The sequence below is a fragment of the Ursus americanus genome, chromosome 16 (genome assembly GCF_024610735.1).
Source record: "Ursus americanus isolate L20-20 chromosome 16, mUrsAme1.1.p, whole genome shotgun sequence".
NCBI classification, from domain to species: Eukaryota; Metazoa; Chordata; class Mammalia; order Carnivora; family Ursidae; genus Ursus; species Ursus americanus.
Window position 1 is genome coordinate 1,309,636 of NC_142142.1, and position 19,893 is coordinate 1,329,528.

Below are 19,893 nucleotides of genomic sequence, written 5' to 3' on the forward strand. Positions count from 1 at the left end.
CGCGCGGAGCCCGGGGCCGCTTCCCCGCGCCCGCTGCGGCCGGGGACCCTCGAGGAAACCTCCCCGCTTTGTCCCGGCAGCTGGGCGAGGGCCGCTCCGCAGCACCCGCGGCCGGCGCGGGGCAAGGGGGCGTCGGGCTGGAGGCGGGGAAGCGGGATGAGGGCTTCTGAGTCGGGAGGGTCCGAACGGCCCCCGCTGCCCCTCTGCGCCGTGGTCGTCTAGTAGGGGCCGAGGAGGAGGGGGAGGCGTTGTGTGTTCTGTCTGGTGAAGGCGGAGTGACTTAGTACAAGATGAAGGTAAGCCTGTTGTCGAGCACCCGCGAAGGAGGGCAGAAGGTATCCCACATCTCAGTGAAAGTAAGTTCCACCCAGACTTTAAAAAAAAACAAGGAGAGCAAAACAGAAACTTGTGAGTTTTTCTGGCCTCTTCCCAAGAAGCCAGTTCCTCAAAACCGTTCTAACTCAGCCCTGGCCTGGGCCCCTGGTCTGATAGGACATGAAGTAATAGAGTGAACTTGAGCCACATCAAGAAGGGTGAGAGCTCTCCTAGTTCTAGAAAGGGCCTGTACCACGGGGCCATGCCTCTTTTTATGAAAAGTAATTGGTGGCCGTTATGAGACCCTCATTTGTGAGTAAAAGGGCAGGGACCTAGTGGGAGAGGGTTGGGTAGTGATGCTTCTCAAGTCATCTTTCAAAGGGGAAGTGGTAGGAAAGTGAATATGGGGCCCAGATCAAATTTGACAAGAATTGCAGAAGAATGTCATAATTGTAAAATCCCCTTGAATTCCACTGCATTGTCATTAGAGCCTTTGAATTGCAACAGTTTTGAAAAAGTTTTTGTATGGATTGTCTGGTTTGCAGGTTTCATGTGAGTGGAGGTTTGTTGTGTCATCCTGATTTGATGAGGGATATTCCTTTCCAGTCTTTTGTCACGATGTATTCACCAGTTTCCCGAAAGTGATTATGCTAATGACTATTTTACCTTGCTTCAGAGATAACAGGACAGGGTTTTTTTGTTTGATTTTTTTGGTCACCAGAAAAATTCCAGTGTTTCTTATGAAAAAAAAAACTAAGTGCATACTTCATATGACAAAAATAGACCATCTTTTAAAAAACATGATAACTTGATGACCTTTAACAAGGTCAGAACAAATACACTATTTTCTCAAGTTAATACCAGATGGAGAAAAAAATCGTGAAGCAGTAATGCTATTAATACTAGGCCTTTTGTTGGGGAAGCTTTATTGTTTCAAAATCACTTTTTTAGGTCTTCAAATTCTTACAATACAGATGTTAGTTTTTCATCTTTGTCTCATATTTATTAAATTTGTGACTTTGTGACGTAGTTGTTGGAATTCAGTTCATGATGTTGGAGCTGGGAGGGACCTCAGAGAGGAAAATGAGCCCCAGGAAGGACAGTAGGGCCTACATCCTGTTAGTTAATTGCCTGACTTTTGGTTTAGTGCTCCTCTCTTACACTAAACTGCATCTCATTGCCTGGTTGGGTCTTTAGAAAACATTAACATGTTGAGAAAGACTAAAAATAACACAGTTCTTACCAGTAAAAGAAACTTTAAAATGGTGGAATACACAAGTGTGTGTGTGTGTGTGTGTGTGTGTGTGTGTGTTTAATGCTGTGCTTTTGAGTGTCTATTAAGTTATATAGAAATTTGATTTTAGGGACACCTGGGTGGCTCAATCGGTTAAACGTCTACCTTCAGCTCAGGTCATGATCCAAGGGTCCTGGGATCGAGTCCTGCATGGGGCTCTTTGCTCAGTGGGGAGCCTGTTTCTCCCTCTGCCTGCTGCTCCCCCTGCCTGTACTCTCTCTCTGACAGATACATAAATAAAATCTTAAAAAAAAAAGAAATTTGATTTTAGAAAATAAAGAGAATGGTTTGCAGATGATAAAGTGTAGGAATGAAGCTGGGAAATGATGTGTTAGTGAGAGCATGGGTTTTGCAGTTAAACAGTACCCCTCTTCAATATGTTGGCTATCTCTATGACTATGGGGCAAGTTAGATAACTCTGCTGGGATCTTCATCTATAAAAAAGGGAATGTAAGTAAAAAGCATTTTGTCAAGTAGACACTCAAAAATGTTACTTTTCTTTTAGTGAATATCTGTTAATTATCTGTTTTTTCAGCAAGCTAAAATTATATCCCTGTAAAAGCTTATTGGGAGAATAAAGAAAGGGGTAATCAATTGTATAAAATGTGTGAAGAAAGAGTAATTTTTCTGTCTTTTTAAATGTGGTTGCAGTAGTGGAATGCCAAAGACCATTTATTCAGTAGGTGGCCTTTGTTCGAATGGGCACTGATTGAAGGATTTCTTTTTTTCCTTCATTTCATTTCTGGTGAGTTGGTAGGGGAATCTGGACTACCCAGAGGGAATCTGAATAAAATAAAAACAGAATACAAGTAGCTTTATGCAGGTTAGTCTTGGGACTCTCCAGGGTGCATTTTCTCTCCATAGCTGTCCTTATAGCTCTCAAACTGATGATGTCATAGTAAGTGAAACTGTAGGAAATTGTGAATTGCACCCAGGTCTTTAGGGAGGTACTGAGAAGTCTGTGTTCTCTCTATGCAAGTTAAGTTCTGTACTTCAGGTAGCTTCTGTACTCTTAAGCAAATCCAGAACAGGCAAATCAAAGCACGCACTTGTTCCTTCTAGTTTTGTGGAGAAGGATTAAGATTCATCCTCATGTTGCAACAATAAGCATAGAGCCTGCTGTGTTGAATATAAACTCAAATCACTGGATTTTATTGGACTGTCTCCCTGTCACTTCCCCTTTCTTTCAGACTTAAGCATTTAAGCAAGTCATATGCCTGTTTGTTGTGCAAGAAACTGTGGAAGGTATGAAAATTGTTTTCTGGTTAGTTGAGGAAGTATTTTGGCTTGGAGGGGGGGAGGTGATCAATGAATGAATCCTAAGTCTAGCCAACTTTAGGAAATAGTGGCTGCTTGTTAGCTTTTTGAGCTTGTCAGAGAGAGAAGCAAATCTGTAAGAATTGCCTTTGATTTATGTTTTCCATTCCTGTTGGCTCATCCTAAGTGGGGAGGCAGGTGGTAGTTGAGTCCAGTCCCTCTTTTACCCCTTTGATGGATGGATGTCCTGGGTATCTTTGTTTCCCCTTTTTCTTCTTGTGGTCCCCACCAGTGACTGCAGGAGAAGGCTTACCGTGAGATGGGATTCCTGAGTTTAACTTTCCCTGTCTGCCTGAGAATTAAGGTTCCAGGATACTTGTGACCTATTTCTTACTTTGGAATCTTTTTAAGTTCCTCTGAACTGACCTGCACCTAGTATTGAGATGTAAGTATTCTTGATTCATGCATCCACTACTCTAGATTTCCCAGGCTCTGAGCAGAGGACCTTGCCAACAGTTGAAGAGAAAGGTCTGGGGATATAGACAGGATACAGGCCAGTGTCCTGTATGAGCCTATTTAGAATACTGAGAATATATTGAAATCATCTCTTAATGTCACCATTAGAAGAGAGGAAAAATGCTTACTGACTAGGAGAGTCAGAGGACTGGTGAGATCATATTCCTCCTTAACTATATTGAGCAGTGAATTTAACCTAAAATTCATGGCATGTCAAATGTGGAAGCACTCTTCAAGAGATTATATAACCTTCTGATTTTACAGATGAAGAAACTGAGGCCATGAGAAAGTTGGAGAACATTTTTTTCCCTTGCCACATTTCATTTCTCTTTTCTGCTATTTGAGTGATGCTTTGCAGTAATCTGTTGAGTAGAGGGGACAAGTAAAATATTTGTTTGGCAGGGGCAGGAGCAGACATGGCAATTTTTCTAGTGCAGGTTTCTGTTTCATGTTAAGGAAGAATACTATGTGTGATTCTCATGAGGGATGTCTTATTTTTTTTAGCATTTTCTTTTCAGTTAATTTCACACTGAGCATTGACATGAATAGTACAAAGAACTTCAGTACATCCTTTTTCCAGATTCACTGATTAACATTCTGCTTCATTTATCACTTGTATGTGTATGTTCTCTTTCTTACATATACATATATATAAACAACTTCATTGGGATGTAATTCATATACCATATAATTCACACATTTAAAGTGTACAGTTCAGTGGTTTTTAGTATAGTCACAGAATTGTGCAGTCATCAGTATAGTCAATTTTAGAATGTATTCATCACCCCTCTCCCACCCTGCCCAAGACCCATACCCACTAACAGTCACTCCCCATTTCCTTCCAACTCTGTAACCCTCCTCAGCCCTAGGCAGCACTAATCTACTTTCGATCTCTATAGATTTGCCTGTTCAGGACATTTCATAAATGGAGTCCTATATGGTCTTTGTGACTGGCTTTGTTCATTTAGCACATTTTTAAGGTTCATCCATGTTATAGCATTTATCAGTATGTTATTTCTTTTCATGGCTGAATAATATTCTGTTGTAGGAGTATACCACATTTATCCATCCATTCATAGACATTGGATTGTTTATACTTTTTGATTATTATGAGTAATGCTGCTGTGAACATTTGTGTATATATATATTTTTTTAAGATTTTATTTATCTGAGAGAGAGAGCGAGTGAGCACAAGCAGGGGGGCAGCAGAGGGAGAGGGAGAAGTAGGCTCCCCACTGAGCAGGGAACCCTATGTGGGACTCTATCCCACCTGGGATCATGACCTGAGCTGAAGGCAGACGCTTAACCAACTGAGCTACTCAGGCACCCCTGTACATGTTTTTGTGTGGAGATATCTTTGCATTTCTCTTCGGTCTGTACCTAGGAGTGGAATTGCTGGGTCATATGGCACCTGTGTTTAACTTTTTGAGAAATTGCCAGACTGTTTTCCAGTATGACTATACCTGTTTACATTCCCACTAGCAGTGTGTGAAGGTTCCACTTTCTCCATGTCCTCACCAATAATTACTAACTTTATTTTTGATTATAGACATCGTAATGGGTGTGAATATATATCTCCTTGTGGTTTGGATTTTCAGATCCCTGATGGCTAAGAAGGATATCTTATATAAAAGAAAAAAAAGAAGGCTATCTCTTTCCAGAGATGAAGTGGTTATAAAAAGCTTGATGAGCCAGTTTCAAACAGGGAGTCAGTATGAGCTAATTTTTATTTTATTTTTATTTTCCTCTGCTAGTCTTTCAATTTTATGCAGATTCTCTCATGGTCATTGTATAAAGGCATCTCCGTTCTGAATCCTAGATTCCTAGCTGAAGCAAAACTCAAATCCTGGTAGCTTACCTCAAGTGTCTGTGATAAATTCCAGAGGTCAAAGTTGCTATATAGCAGGGGAAGATTTCCTAAGTTAGATCATATATTTCCTTTTTTAAAGTTGAGCAAAGGAGAAATCAAGAGAAGAGATCAACACACAGAAGACAGAGCAGTGCAAGGCATGCTGGGGCGCCTGGTTGGCTCAGTGGAAAGAACATGCAACTCTTGATCTTGGGGTCATGAGTTCAAGCCCCACATTGGGTATGGAGCCTACTTAGAAAACTAAAAAAAATTTTCGGGGCTCCTGGATGGCTCATTCGTTAAGTGTCTGCCTTCGGCTCAGGTCATGATCCCAGCATTCTGGGATCGAGCCCCGCGTTGGGCTCCCTGCTCAGCGGGAAGCCTGCTTCTCCCTCTCCCACTCCCCCTGCTTGTGTTCTCTCTCTCGCTGTCAAATAAATAAATAAGATCTTTAAAAAAATATATTGAAAAAATAGAAAACTAAAAAAATTTTTTAAATTACACACTAAATTTAGTCGAAGAGACTGTATATTCTTAAACATGAGAGAACCCCACTTTGCACTCCCTCAGGGAGGGAGGGTCACATCGAGGGTAAGTGGGATTTTACTTGAATGGCACTGGAGCCTTGCTCCTCTCTGCTTAGGAGGAAGTCCTAAGTTACAGTGTTTGGTGCTTAAACCAAATTCTCTTAGACTCTGCACGGTCCTTCCTTCCCTCCTAGATTAGAACAGTTTTCTTTGCCTAAGGCGTCCTTTGGCAACGCCCATTTCCAGTTCTATATCCTTTTATAAACTTGTTTTCTGGCTAACTCTGGTGGATGGTATTCTTGGACTTGGCTTGGCTCCTCAATTCCTCTGCCATCCCTGGGTATGAATTACTGTCAAGGGGTCTTAAGGTCTCTCAGGCATCTAAGTGCATATCAGGGAACCTGCTGGATAAGGCATAGGATCCAGTGAAAGAGAAAGACTTAACCTTTTAGAAGCTGGTGACTTAGGGAACTCAGTGATTGCAATAGGCTATCATTGCCAGATTTTTAGATTTAGTTCTCAAAAGTTACTAAGTGGGACAGATAAGGGAAAAGCGTCTGTGTTCCAGATGTCCTGTGGTGACTGATTTTAGTTTGGAGTATATGGAACCCTGTATGGGTTTATGAGTGGCAGAGTCCTGTGGAAAATGAGAGGATGTGCCAGCTCTCGAGCTATTTTCAGTATGCGATCAGGTATGACTCCAGGAAGTAAGATGGGAACAGGTATAGTTTAGATCATCAAGTTTCTCCCACCTTAGTCTAATATCTGAGACCCTAAGAATAGTATCTTATACTTGGGATTTGTCATAGTTTCCTGTTAAAGATAGCCAGGTTATTACTATTTTTTTGTTCATCAGTGTGATGGTTAAGTCAAGTCAGAATTGCGCTAGGCCATCTGTGATCTGCTGTATTGGTGGAACTAGACTAGGGTTAGTCTAAAATAGAATTTTCATGGAGTGCTGAGAGTCCTAAGCAGGGAGAAGGTTTATGGAGGTTCCTTTTGTTAAGCTTCATTCCTCTGTGAGTGTGGGATTCCTTGGCTTCTAAACTATTCCTAGTTGGCAAAACATAAATGAGTGTGCATTCATTAATAGCGGTCACAGAATTTAAAAAGTCAGAGCTAGAAATCAGAGACAGTCTATCCATCACTTTTGACAGATGGTAATGATTAATATTAGTGACTTTATAGTTTCGCAGTGTACCTTTAATGAGTTTTACAGTTTTGTTCAGCCCTACTTGAAATATAATTTTTTGTCCATTGTCACCAGTCAAATTGGAAAGAACTGTTAGAATCCATGTCTTCTGTCTGCTGTCACACCATTGATGAGATTATTGTTTTTAGTTATCGATTTGGGAAAACTGAAACAACGGCTTAATCATTGAATAGCAGAGCTATGGTGTGACCTCTTTAGTTCGGTCCCCAACCCACATTGCAGTAGAGGAGCTCTGTTGGGAGAGGAACCATGTCACTCATGGTCTGAATTGTAGTTAAGGCTGGTTATTTTACATGTATATTTTCCTGTCTACCCCACTCTTATCAGTTCTGGAAATGTCTTTCTTAGATCAAATAGTTACTAGGGCTTTGTTTCTAAGAAGTTCCCTTTTTGGTGTGGCTTTTTCAGGATGTTTAATGCTTTTTTGTCTGAGGTTTGTTTTCTTTGAAAAAAAGAAAAAGGATTTGCATCTGTTAACCTCAGAAATCCCTCAGCGTAGGCTGTAGTTTGCATATTTTGTGGTTATAGTTTGGGGGCTGGCTGTGACTTCTGGTTTACCATATTCTGTATAACAAAAGAATGTTATGGGAAGCAACAAAGAAACTTCTGGGATTTTTAAAAGCAGGAAGACAGAGGAGGAAATGATTTAGAAATGATAATCATAAGCCACAATTTGTAAGTGGATAAAACCAATTTATAATAAATTACATGCATTTTTGTTATACATTAGAATTACTTTCCACAGGAATGTCAAAGGACTTGGTTCTTTTCTCAGTTGTGTTATCAGCTGATGTCTTTTTCTTTCTTTGTTTTTGCAGTTTTATTTATTTATTTTTATTTTAAAAAAATATTTTATTTATTTATTTATTTATTTATTTATTTATTTATTTATTTGACAGAGAGAGGGAGCACAAGCAGGGGAAACAGCAGAGGGAGAGGGAGAATCGGCTCTCCGCTGAGCAGGGAGCCTGATGCATCAGTACCCTGGGATCATGACCCAAGCTGAAGGTAGATGCTTAACCAACTGAGCGTCCCAGGCACGCCTGTAGTTTTAGAATAATGGCCCTCTGACACTGCTTTAGCCTAGTTGTGAAGACAGGTATTGATTATTTTTATATTGTTGAAGAAAAGTAGAGATTTTATTTTACGTTAGGTGTCCCTTTTCTTGTTTTTCTCAGAGTCTTTGACAATGACCATTAAAATTTCTCTTATTTTTTTTTACTGATAATAAAAACCATAGATCATTATAAAAATTAAAACATTACAGAGTTATGTTATAAATTCCTGTTGTCCTTGGGTTAGCTAGACAAATTTCTTAGCTTTGCTAAAAGACAGTGCTTTACATAATAGTTGCTGATAAAGATTTGTTCTATTAATTATGAAAGGATAGAGACTGCCTATTCAGATTTTCAAAGAATTGTATGTAATCATTTTTTTTTCTGATATAAAGCACAAGAGTTAACTTTTAGAATTCAAGCCAAGCTTCCACAACTTTTCTAAGTGCTGAATAAGTGATGAAATGTGGAGGTCTGTAGAAGAGAGGAATAGTATTGATTATTTTCCCATACTCAAAAAGTTAAGGGCCAAAGTCAGATTTAGAGGTAAGATGGTGATGGAAGAGGTGTTTTGTACCTCAGTCCATTTGTTTTATAATTTTTTTTTAGAAGATTTTATTTATTTATTAGACAGAGAGAGACAGCCAGTGAGAGAGGGAACACAAGCAGGGGGAGTGGGAGAGGAAGAAGCAGGCTCACAGCGGAAGAGCCTGATGTGGGGCTCGATCCCAGAACGCCGGGATCACGCCCTGAGCTGAAGGCAGACGCTTAACCGCTGTGCCACCCAGGCGCCCCTTGTTTTATAATTTTTAATTTATAAAGCTAAATTTTAAAAAATATAAAAAAATATTGTATTTATTTATTTATTTATTTTAGAGGGAGAGCAGGGAGGGAGGGAGCGAGTAGAGGAGGAGCAGAGAGAGAGGGAGAGGGAGATAACCTCCAGCAGACTCTGTGTTGAGCGCAGAGCCCCATGTGGGCCTCTATCCCATGACCTCGAGATCATGACCTGAACTGGACCCAAGAGTCAGTCGCTCAACCCAGGCACCCCAATAAAACTAAATTTTATAATAGTTCAGACGAACCTGCCTTTTTTTTTTTAAAATAAATCTGGTTTTAATTTATTTAACCAGTTCTATTGACTCAGGATCATGATCTCTTATTGGGAAATACCAAAACAAATACCTGGAAGTATCACCTGCTGAACTGACAGCATTCAGTTTGCTAACTCTGAGGTTCTGTGTGTCCAAATAGTATTTAATCCCTTTCTTTGCTAAGTAGTTACTTAATATTCTTCTCCTAGCCCCATTTTTTCACATCTGTATGAAACACATTATTTCCCCTGCATTTCTGTTGTGTGGAAAGTTGTATTTAAGCATTTGTGGCTTTATCTTCTAGAAGAATATTTAGTGTTTTGTGGAGGATTGTTGGTCTGCTGATCTTGCTCTGTTGGCTGCTTAGCTCAGTTGGTTATGAGTGTGGTGCATTTAATGAGGCCAAGGTCATTGTGTCGGTCTCCATAAGGACCAGTTAGCTTTGTTCTATCTACTTTTGTGCTAGTGTCAGTTCACCATCCCACTGACAAGGACACTGTAGGTCATAGGGAACACAGGCAAGAAAGTGAGGTTAGAGTAGCATTTCATCCTTGTTGCAATAGATGATAATTAAATTACTAGGTGTTTGTTTATTGAATACACTTCAGTGCCAGGTATGAGATGGCATTATCCCCATTTTACAGATTAGGGACCTAAAGTGCAGAGAATTTAAATAATGTGCCCAAGATCATATAGCAAGAATTGGAAGCCTGTTTTCCCTGTCTCCAGAGTCCTCTACCACACTTTTCTCTTACTAAACGACCAACCTGATGATAGGACCCTTGTTTGCATAGATGAGTGAGATACAGTTGCTGTCCTTGAGCTCATGTCTTCTGAGGAGGCCTGCATATGAATCAGTTAACTTCAGAAAAGGTCAGTTCCTTATGGTGTGTTGTTGGGGTTCAGGAGAGGGAACGAGTTCTGTTCTCTAGCTTTGTACTTTATGTCTTGCAGAATTTACTACAGAGGGCTTAGCTCTGGGTGTGACCCTGAATAAAAAGATAATCTCTCTGATTTATTCATTAATTAATTCAGTGCTCATTTAGTATGTGCAAAAACACCTCTGGACCTATACATAAATTATAGAATCTGAGGGTTGGAAAAAACAAACATGTTTGAAGATCATGGTATTTTTCTCTCTCTAAAAATAAAACTTTGAGTTATAAAATACACACTCCTTATAGGAAATTTAGAAATTATAGAAAGGTACAGAAATAAGTGACTCATAATTCTTGTATCCAGAATTAAGCCGTTAGTATTTTGATGTCTTTATGTAGTTCCTTCTAGTTTTTAAACATTTTTATTGCAGTATAACTTAAACACAGATCCTAAGTCTACAGCTTGATGTATTTTTATATATGTATGCATGTGTGTAACCATCACCCAGATCAATTCTTTCCAGTTTTTACTATGTGTGGGTGTATACTTCTACATATTGTGATAAAGTGAAATGTAAAATTTTGTGTTTTGATTTTTTTCACTTAATGTTCTATCATGAATATTTCTCAATGTCATGAAGTATTCTCCTGAAATTTTGTTGATACCAGTGAAGAGTTAATTACAGGGAGCAGAAACTCATTCAGATAAGCTAAAGTAAAAAGGGGATTTCTTTCAAATTCTAACATGTAATATATTTATAAGTAACATCTTAAAAGAATATCCAACATAAATATATGGAATATTTCAAATTTTCCTTTTTTCGATATCCTCATTCGTATGTTTTTACACTCACGGGAGTCATTCTATAAGGTTAATTGCTAAAACTAGACTTTGTTGAGTCTGAGAAGTGCACATCTTAAGTTTTAATAATATTGTCAAATTTCCTCCTCAACAGTTTAGACTCACCACAGTGTTTAAGATTCCAGTTTCTCTATGTCTGTAATAAATGTTTGGACTTTTCTAAAATGTTTCCAGTCTGCTAGGAAGAAAATATCTTGTTTTCATCTGAATTTAATTATTGGTGAGGTTGAGCATCTTTTCATATACTTTATGTACATTTGTATATTTCTTCTATGAATTACCTCTTCAGGTTTTTTCTTCATGTTTCCATTGTGTTGATTATCTTTTTTTCATTGATTTGTGGAAATTGTGTATTAGGAATATTTTGATTGTCAGGAAATAAATCAGAGCTTCAAAAATACATGTACAGTAAAATATACATGTACAATAGTATATATTTATAAATTGGGATCATAAGAGAAGTGTATTGTGTATATACTGCCTTTTGAATATATTACTATATGTCAATAATTTTCCCATGGCATTAAAAGTGTCTTGAATAATCTCATGCTATTAAATAGTCTTCATAAATATAATTTTAATTGTTACTTAATTCCAAAGTATGGGTGAACTGTAAAATTTTTTTTGAACTAAAATTTTTAGTGATTATTTGGCACTTGGGTGGTTTATACTTTATTATAAATTATTTTACACTTTAATACTTTATATAAATCTTGAGTATCCTATTTTTGCTTTAATGTAAATATTTTGACATTATTAAGCCAAATTAAATGAATCTTTAAACACATTTCACATGTAGTGATAAATTTCTTCTCAGAAGTGCTGTTCCAATTAATGCTCGCCCCTAGTTTGCCATTATTTAGTCATATATATATGTATGTATTGTTTGGTGGGGATGGTGTATTACACATAACATAAATTTGGCTTTTGGCCACATTGCTCATATCTTCACATCCCTTCTCCTCTATGTCTTCTCTATATGTCTGTCTTGCAAGGATACTTAGCATTGGATTTAGGGTCCACTCGGCTAATCCAGGATGATTTTCTTATCACAAGATCTTTGATTACATCTGTTACCTTTTCAAATAAGATAACATTACAGGTTCTGGGGATTAGGATGTAGACATATTGTTTTGGGGGGCCACCATTCAACCTACAGAGTGTCTATAAGGTAGGTTTTAAATTTACTCAGGTGTGAGCAAGGAGCAGACAGGAGTAAAAAGGAGATCCCAAGAAGAATGGTTAAGGAGAAAAGAGACTAATATCACCAGTGTTCTGTACTGTTACTATACTTGATATTCAGAGATTAGGATTCAGAGATAGGATTTTAGTATAAAAATGACTAAGAGTCTAAATTATTTGACACAAGCCACGTAACTCACAAAAGTCAAGCTTCTGCTATGGCAGAACATTCTTATCTATAATAAAAGTATTTACTAGCACTGCGATGCTAGAACCAGTATCTACTGAACCAGTCAGATTCATTGTCATCACCATCAGTAATCATCACTATCACCTCTAATACTTTTGTTTATGCTGTATTTATTCTTTATTATTATTTTAAAAATTGAAATATAGTTCGCATTGTATTCTTTTTTAATTTGAGTATAGTTGACATACAATGTTACATTAGTTTCAGATGTAGAACATAGTGATTTGACAAGTTTATACATTATGCTATGCTCGCCACAAGTGTAGTTACCATCTGTCACCATACATCAGTATTACAATATCACTGACCGTATTCCTTATGCTGTGCCTTTTATTCTCATAACTTAATCATTCCATAACCTGAAAACTGTATCTCCCATTCCCTTTCACCCATTTTGCCCATCCCCTCATCCTCCTCCCCTCTGGGAGCTATCAGTTGTTCGTATTTGTAGGTCTGATTCTGCTTTTTGTTTGTTTATTCCTTTTTTTTTTAAGATTCTGCATATCAGTAAAATCATATGATATTTGTCTTCTTATTCTGACTTATTTCACTTAGCGTAATACCCTCTAGGCCCATCCATGTTGTCTCAAATGGCATAATCTCATCCTTTTTCATGGCTGTGTAATATTTTAGTGTGTGTGCGCAGACACACACACACACACACACACATATCACATTTTCCTTATCGTTTGTCTATTGATGGACACTTAGATTGCTTCCTTATCTTGGTTATTGTAAATAATGCTGCAGTAAACATAGAGGTACAGTATTTATTCTTTTAAAATAGTCAACATAGATCTTTTAGAAGAGAAACAAGAGCTGGTTAGAATTTCCAAACCTTTCATTTTACGGAGGAAGGAAGTGTGCTGGAAGGGTTCTGAGTAACTTATCTAAGTCTCACAGCTGGTTAGTGTCAGAGCTGGGACTTGAGTTTGGGGTTCCTTAACTCTTGGTTGAGTGTTTTTGCATGATATATACAGTATACAAGCTGCACAAACTGATAAAGAAGGAAAGATTTGTGATTATTTATTTTTCTTCCTTAAAGCTGGGGTTTCCTACTGTGGCAGCGAAGGAAACAGGATAGCCTAAAAGCTATATCTGTCACATGGATTTGAAACCCAGATCCTCCATTTACTATTTGCGTGATGGTGGGCAATTTACTTCTCTGTGTTTAAGTTTCTTCATCTTTAAAGTGGACATGGAATCTATCTCATAGGGTTGTTGTAGGATTAAAGGAGGTGATACATTAAATGGCTTGGGATAGTGCCTGGTACATGATGAGTATGCATTAAGTGTTTTCACTATTACTAACATTTTTCTTTGCATCATTTAACTATATAATTTTGACATTGATGCAAAGTGGAGAAAGAGTAATAATACTACATACATTCTCATTTGGGCCTGTTAGCAACCACATGAGGTAAGTTCTGTTATTATTCACACTTTATATGTGAGGACACTGATGCACGATATGGTTAAATAACTTGCCTGAGATTATTTAGCTAATATTTGGGAAGATTGGTATTCAAACTCAGATCTGTCAGAATCAGAGTTCACTTTTTTTAAGAATTAAACTTTATTGATATCAATATAGAACACGGTGAAGTGCACATATCCAAGTGCACACCGTGATGTATTTTCACAAACTGAGGTGTTGCCAGCACCCCAGAATCCTTTCTTGTGCCCCTTCTGGTCAGTATTTGCTCTCTCACCTACCAAAGGTAGTCACTGTTCTGACTTCTAACAGCATGGATTACTTTTGCTTGTCTGTACTTTCATATAAATATAATAAAACGCTGTGCTCTTTTGTGTCGTGTTCTTCTGCACAACATCACGTTTGAGAGATTCGTTCATATTGTTATAAGTACTTTTAGATTGTTCATTCTCACTGCTGTATAGTTTTCCATGGTGTATCTCTACCACAGTTTCTCTCTCACTTCTGTTGATGACACTGCGGGTAGTTTCTAGATTTTGAGTATTAACAATAGTGATATATTATGAATATTCCTGTATGTGCCTTTTTTGTGAACATGCCTTTTGGTCTGTTGGGTGGGTATTTACCTATAAGTGGAATTGCTGGGTCATAAGTATCTATTCAGTTTCAGTGAATACTGCCATACTGTTTTCCACTGTGGTTGTACCACTTTCCCTTCTCACCTATAGCATAAGAGTATAGGTTGCACCCTGTCCTCATCAATACTTGGCATTTTCCTTCCTTTTTATTTTAGCCGTCCTGGTGGTTGTGCAGTGGTATTGCATTACACAAATTTACATTTTTCTGGATGACTAATAAAGTTGAGCACTTCTCAAAAGTTTATCAGACATTTGTATACCCTCTTTTTAGAAGTAAACAAGTCTTTTGCCATTTTTCTTTCAGGTGGTCTTTTTTTTCCTTATTGATTTAATGGAATTTTTTTATATGCTCTGTATATGAGTCTTCTGTCAGTTATATATTCTGAAAATATCTCCTTCTAATTTGTTTCCTTTTCATTCTCTTAATGGTGACTTTTGAAGAACAAAAAATATCCAGTTTATCACTTTTCTCTCTTTATGTTTAGTGCATTTTATGTTCCGTTTAAGATCTGTTTGCTGTTGCAGAGTCACAAAGATGTTCTGTGTTTCCTACTAAAGGCTTTATTGTTCTGTCTTTTGCATTTAGATTTGCAGTCTCAGAGCTAACCCTCTTAATCACTATACTGTGACACTACTCTGCTGCCCGTGTGCGCGGGCATGCGCATGGACGCCACTTTTCAACATTCTACAGAGTGGAAGAGAAACATTTCCATTGCTGTCACAGCTGGGCCTGTAGTACAACAACGCTTTGATATGACCAAATACAGTGCTTTTGATAGACGTTTAGTTAAACAAATGCTTGTCTTTGTGCTTTGATTTAGTACCAGCTGGTAAAATTTTAGTGTTTAGGAAACTGTAAAAAAAAAAAATTACTATAAGATGTCTTTTTTTTTTTTTTAAAGATTTTTTTTATTTATTTGACAGAGATAGAGACAGCCAGCGAGAGAGGGAACACAAGCAGGGGGAGTGGGAGAGGAAGAAGCAGGCTCATAGCAGAGGAGCCTGATGTGGGGCTCGATCCCATAACACCGGGATCACGCCCTGAGCCGAAGGCAGACTATTAACTGCTGTGCCATCCAGGCACCCCTAAAAAAAATTACTATAAGATGTCTTAAGGGTAAAGAGAATTCACCTCTGTTATTGAAGGTAACCTGACAGGAGGCTCCCACATTCTTAAATCTCCTTGTACACTCTAGGGGAGGTGAGGGGGTGATCCTTTATTATAAACCGTGTTTTGAAATTTGGCCATAGGGATATGTTAGTACTAGTGTTCTTGGTACAGCCCTGTTTGCTGCTCTGGGCTCTGCTTTGGGCAGATACATGTTGTCCGTTTTATGCAGTGGAGGCTTCCTTCTTGGGAAGAATTTGGGAATTCCCAGGGCATTTCTGTGTCATTTTCATGGTTAAAGATTTAAAGGTGACTCTTGCATGTATGGCTGTCCTTTTGGGAGGAAAGGAGGTAATATTTGTTGAGTGGTTCTTGTGCTCTGTACAAGTATGTCCCTTTACATACGTTAACTCAGTCCCTCAATAGGCCTATGAAATAAGCATTATTATCCCTATGTTAAAGATGAGGAAACTGAGATTTATTGAAGAGAGACCTTGGGCAGGTTACTTAAAATTCAGGAAGACATGCAACTAGTATTTGAATCTAGATTTGCCTGTGTTTAAAGTCCAGTTTCTTCTGCCACAGTGTATGTATAACAGGACATACTGCAGTACCTTCCTAGCTTCATCTGAAGAGAGACCTTTGCGGATTTGTGAGCCTCATCTGCCCAGAGAGGAGATAAAGATTTATTCAGAAGTGTTCATGAATTCCAGGAGGCGTTGGTTTTTAATGATAATTTTTAAAAAAGATTTTATTTGAGAGAGAGTGAGTGAGAGAGAGCACGAGAAGGAGGAGAGCCAGAGGGAGAAGCAGACTCCCCGCTGAACTGGGAGCCTGACATGGGGCTCCATCCCTGGACTCTGGGATCATGACCTGAGCCGAAGGCAGACGCTTAACCGACTGAGCCACCCAGGCGCCCCTTTAACGATACATTTTTCTGTCTCTATAGCACTTAGTACAGAGCCGTGTAAATAGTAGGAACTCAGTCAAGATTGATAAATTGCTTGAGCATGGAATAATGTAGTAATGTAGTAGAATGGCTGAGGGTGTGGTAGACAAGTTCTCTATCCTGTGGTGGCTGAGTGGGGAAAACATCACTGTGCTTATATTTATAGCTGGGATTTGGTGGGAGGGTGTGTGAGTAAGATGGGAGGCTTTGGGTGAATTGTTTTAAGTGTCTTGCACATTCAGTAAATATTTGTGGGTTGATATGTTGTTGAATTATGGGGATATTTTCACCTCGAGGAAGAATTTAAATTTTTGGCTTACGCATTTTCTTCTATTTCTCTGTGGTAGCAGAGGTGTATTCATTTTTAGAATTCTTCTTTAGCCTTATTTTGTAATAGATTGGCTAATTCAGTTTTTGCTGCTGTGGTAAAAAGAACTATGTTATAATTAGCATCTCTGCTTCCTCTAACAGTTTTATGGATTTGTTTTGAAGAACCTAAAAAGAAACAAACTTAAAGAAATGTTAATTGTACTAAATATTTCTTCAAGAAGGGCATTTAATGCTAGGTAGTATTCTAAATGTGAAATCCCAAATAACCACATTGGAAAAAGAAATCTCCAAGACTGAAATGGCCCCAGAAGCTCCTCGCTGCATTGTCATGGTAAATCATCTATAGATTGGAAAGGGTAGAACTGAATTATAGAGGAGACCCAAACCTGAGACCATTAAGCATTTATATAGGAGCGTTTAATTTCTCTGAATGAATTCAAGTCTCTCTCTCTCTTTTTTTTAAATTTATTTATTTGTTGGGGGGCGGGGCGGAGAGAGCTTGCACGCCCACAAGCAGGGGGAGTGGCAGGCAGAGGGAGAAGCAGTCTCCCAGATGAGTAAGGACTGATGCAGGACTCTATCCCAGGACACTGGGATCATGACCTGAGCCAAAGGTAGACACTTAAATGACCCAGGCGCCCCCAAATTCAAGTCTCTTGACCCAAACAAATTATACCCCAGAGTTCTGTAAGAGTATTGGGATGAGATCATTTAGTTGCTGTCAGTCACATCTAAGGCATATAGAATTACCACAAAAAGACATATTTTCAAGACTGAGAAGGTAAGACCTTGACATTTCTAGTCAAAATCTAGAATGGTTTATTAAGGATATGGAATGAGGATTTCAAAAAGAAAACTGATTTTTAAGAGCCAACACAGGCCCACTAAGATCATGTTAGGTCAGACTAACTACATTTTCTTTATTAAGGGGGAATAGACTGGTAGAAGAGGAGAATAACTGGCACCACCATTTTTGGATTCAGGAATGGTTTGATGGGAATGATTAGGATATACGTGGGGATAAGAGACAGATTTGAGCTGTATGATGAAGCAGGTGATGCATAAGTAGCAGTACAGAAAGGAGATGTTCTGAAAAAAAAGATGTGACTTAATAGCAACACTAAAATGTAAGGCTTTTAGTTGGCTGCAACTTTATGTCAAAAAGTTGTGACGGGGCGCCTGGGTTGCGCAGTCGTTAAGCGTCTGCCTTCGGCTCAGGGCGTGATCCTGGCGTTCTGGGATCTAGTCCCACATCGGGCTCTTCCGCTAGGAGCCTGCTTCTTCCTCTCCCACTCCCCCTGCTGTGTTCCCTCTCTCGCTGGCTATCTCTCTGTCAAATAAATAAATAAATAAATAAATAAATAAATAAATAAATAAAATCTTTAAAAAAAAAAGTTGTGATTTTAGCTTACATTAATAGATACTGTCAGAGAAGTGGATAGTCCTGTTTTAAATGATGTTAATTAGACCACACCTAAATAGAATACTGATTCTAGTTCTAGGAGCTAGGGAGGTCAGGGAACTGAAAACCATCTCGTACATTCAAAGGAGCAGACTTGTTTTATGACCAGTGAATGGCTCTGACAATAGGTCCCACAGAAGAGTTTCAGAAGAGCTTGGAGTTGCAGAATTGGCAACATTGTTGGAATACTGTAGATTTTGATAGCACTCACTTGAATAAATGTAGATTGGCTAATCAGGCGAAGAAGCCTATGAAGGTCATTCTAAGCAGAGAATACATTTAAAAAAGAATGAAGGCAGCTTGATAAAACATGCCATATTTTAGGAACTACAAGTGAGTTGGTGTGGATAATGTCTAGAGAGGGAGAGAGGGGTTGGGTAGGAGGTAAGACTGGGAAGTTGGCAGGTGCTTTATTGAAGGTGGAGGAACTAGAGCCCAGAAGATAAGACTGATTTGCATAAGGTTTGATTGAATTGAACCAGGAGGAATTCCAGGCTTTTTTACTTCCCTTGAGAGCGCTCTCATCGCTGGGGCGCCTGGGTGGCTCAGATGGTTAAGCATCTGCTTCCTGCTCAGGTCCTGATCCCAAGGTCCTGGGATGGAGCCCCTCTTGCTGGGCGGGGAGCCTGCTTCTCCTTCTGCTGTTTCCCCTGCTTGTGCTCTCTGGCTCTCTCTGTCAAATAAATTTTAAAAAATCTTAAAAAAAAAAAAAAAGGAGCTCTCTCATTCCCTTACTTTAGGTGTGTGGTTTTAGGTTTACTTTAAAATGGTCAGGGTATGCCCTCTGTTTATAAAAGGATTCTAATCACACAGGACTATCTTTTACATTCTTTAGCAAGCTAAAGAAACTTATCAGAAAAACTATGATCTGTAAGCAGTAGATTGAAGAGGTATAAACAATCCCAGTTATTATTATTACTTTTTTAAAAGATTTTGTTTGTTTGAGAGAAAGAGAGACAGGGAGAGGGCGATCCCAGGACTCTGGAATCATGACATGAGCTGAAGGCAGATGCTAAACCCACTGTGCCACCCAGGTGCTCCATCAGTTATTATGGTTTTAACTTTTAGAGACAGGCAGGCTATAGTCTAGGTTATGCTAGAATCAAGAACTTTTCCCACTTTACCATGCTATTTGCTTAGAAGAGCATTTTTTTCTTTGCCTGGTTCAAATGATAGATGCTAAGATGAACACTTGAAGCTATAGTGACTAGCAGTTAACAGCTGTGCCAAGAAGATGTGTTTATCAAGACCTTGTGATAATTTTGGTTGTGACTGATGTGGTTGTAGCTTATTGTTCCACTGCAGGCTGGGTTGAATTTCATGCGAAGCAGGTTCTTGAGGCCTCCTTGCTTGTTTCTTAGTCAGGGCTCTATCCAAGGTTGGTATCTAGCCTATATACCGTATGTATATGGCTAGTGTTTGTTCTCATAGGTTGGTGTCCACACTGCTCTGATAGTTAAGTATTTTGAAAATCATGTCTATCTCTAACCATCCCTCTTCCCCTATCATAACCCAGACCTGAAGTTTCTTTAATTTGTTTGTGGTTTGTTTATACAGAGAAATTGTCTTTTTCTCCTCATGCTCTTAACTTTATTAAAAAAAAAAAAATTCCTAGAAACATTTTTTTTTCCCTATTGAAGACCATGATATAGTATTTTCCTTTACATCCACTTAGTGAT

At 38.6% G+C, this 19,893-nt stretch overlaps 1 protein-coding gene across 1 annotated transcript in view; it reads left to right on the forward strand.

Annotated features, from left to right (window-relative positions):
* DENND5A (DENN domain containing 5A) overlaps positions 1–19,893 on the forward strand; it is a 101,113-nt gene that overhangs the window by 182 nt on the left and 81,038 nt on the right. The gene's annotated exons all lie outside the window — the stretch shown is intronic.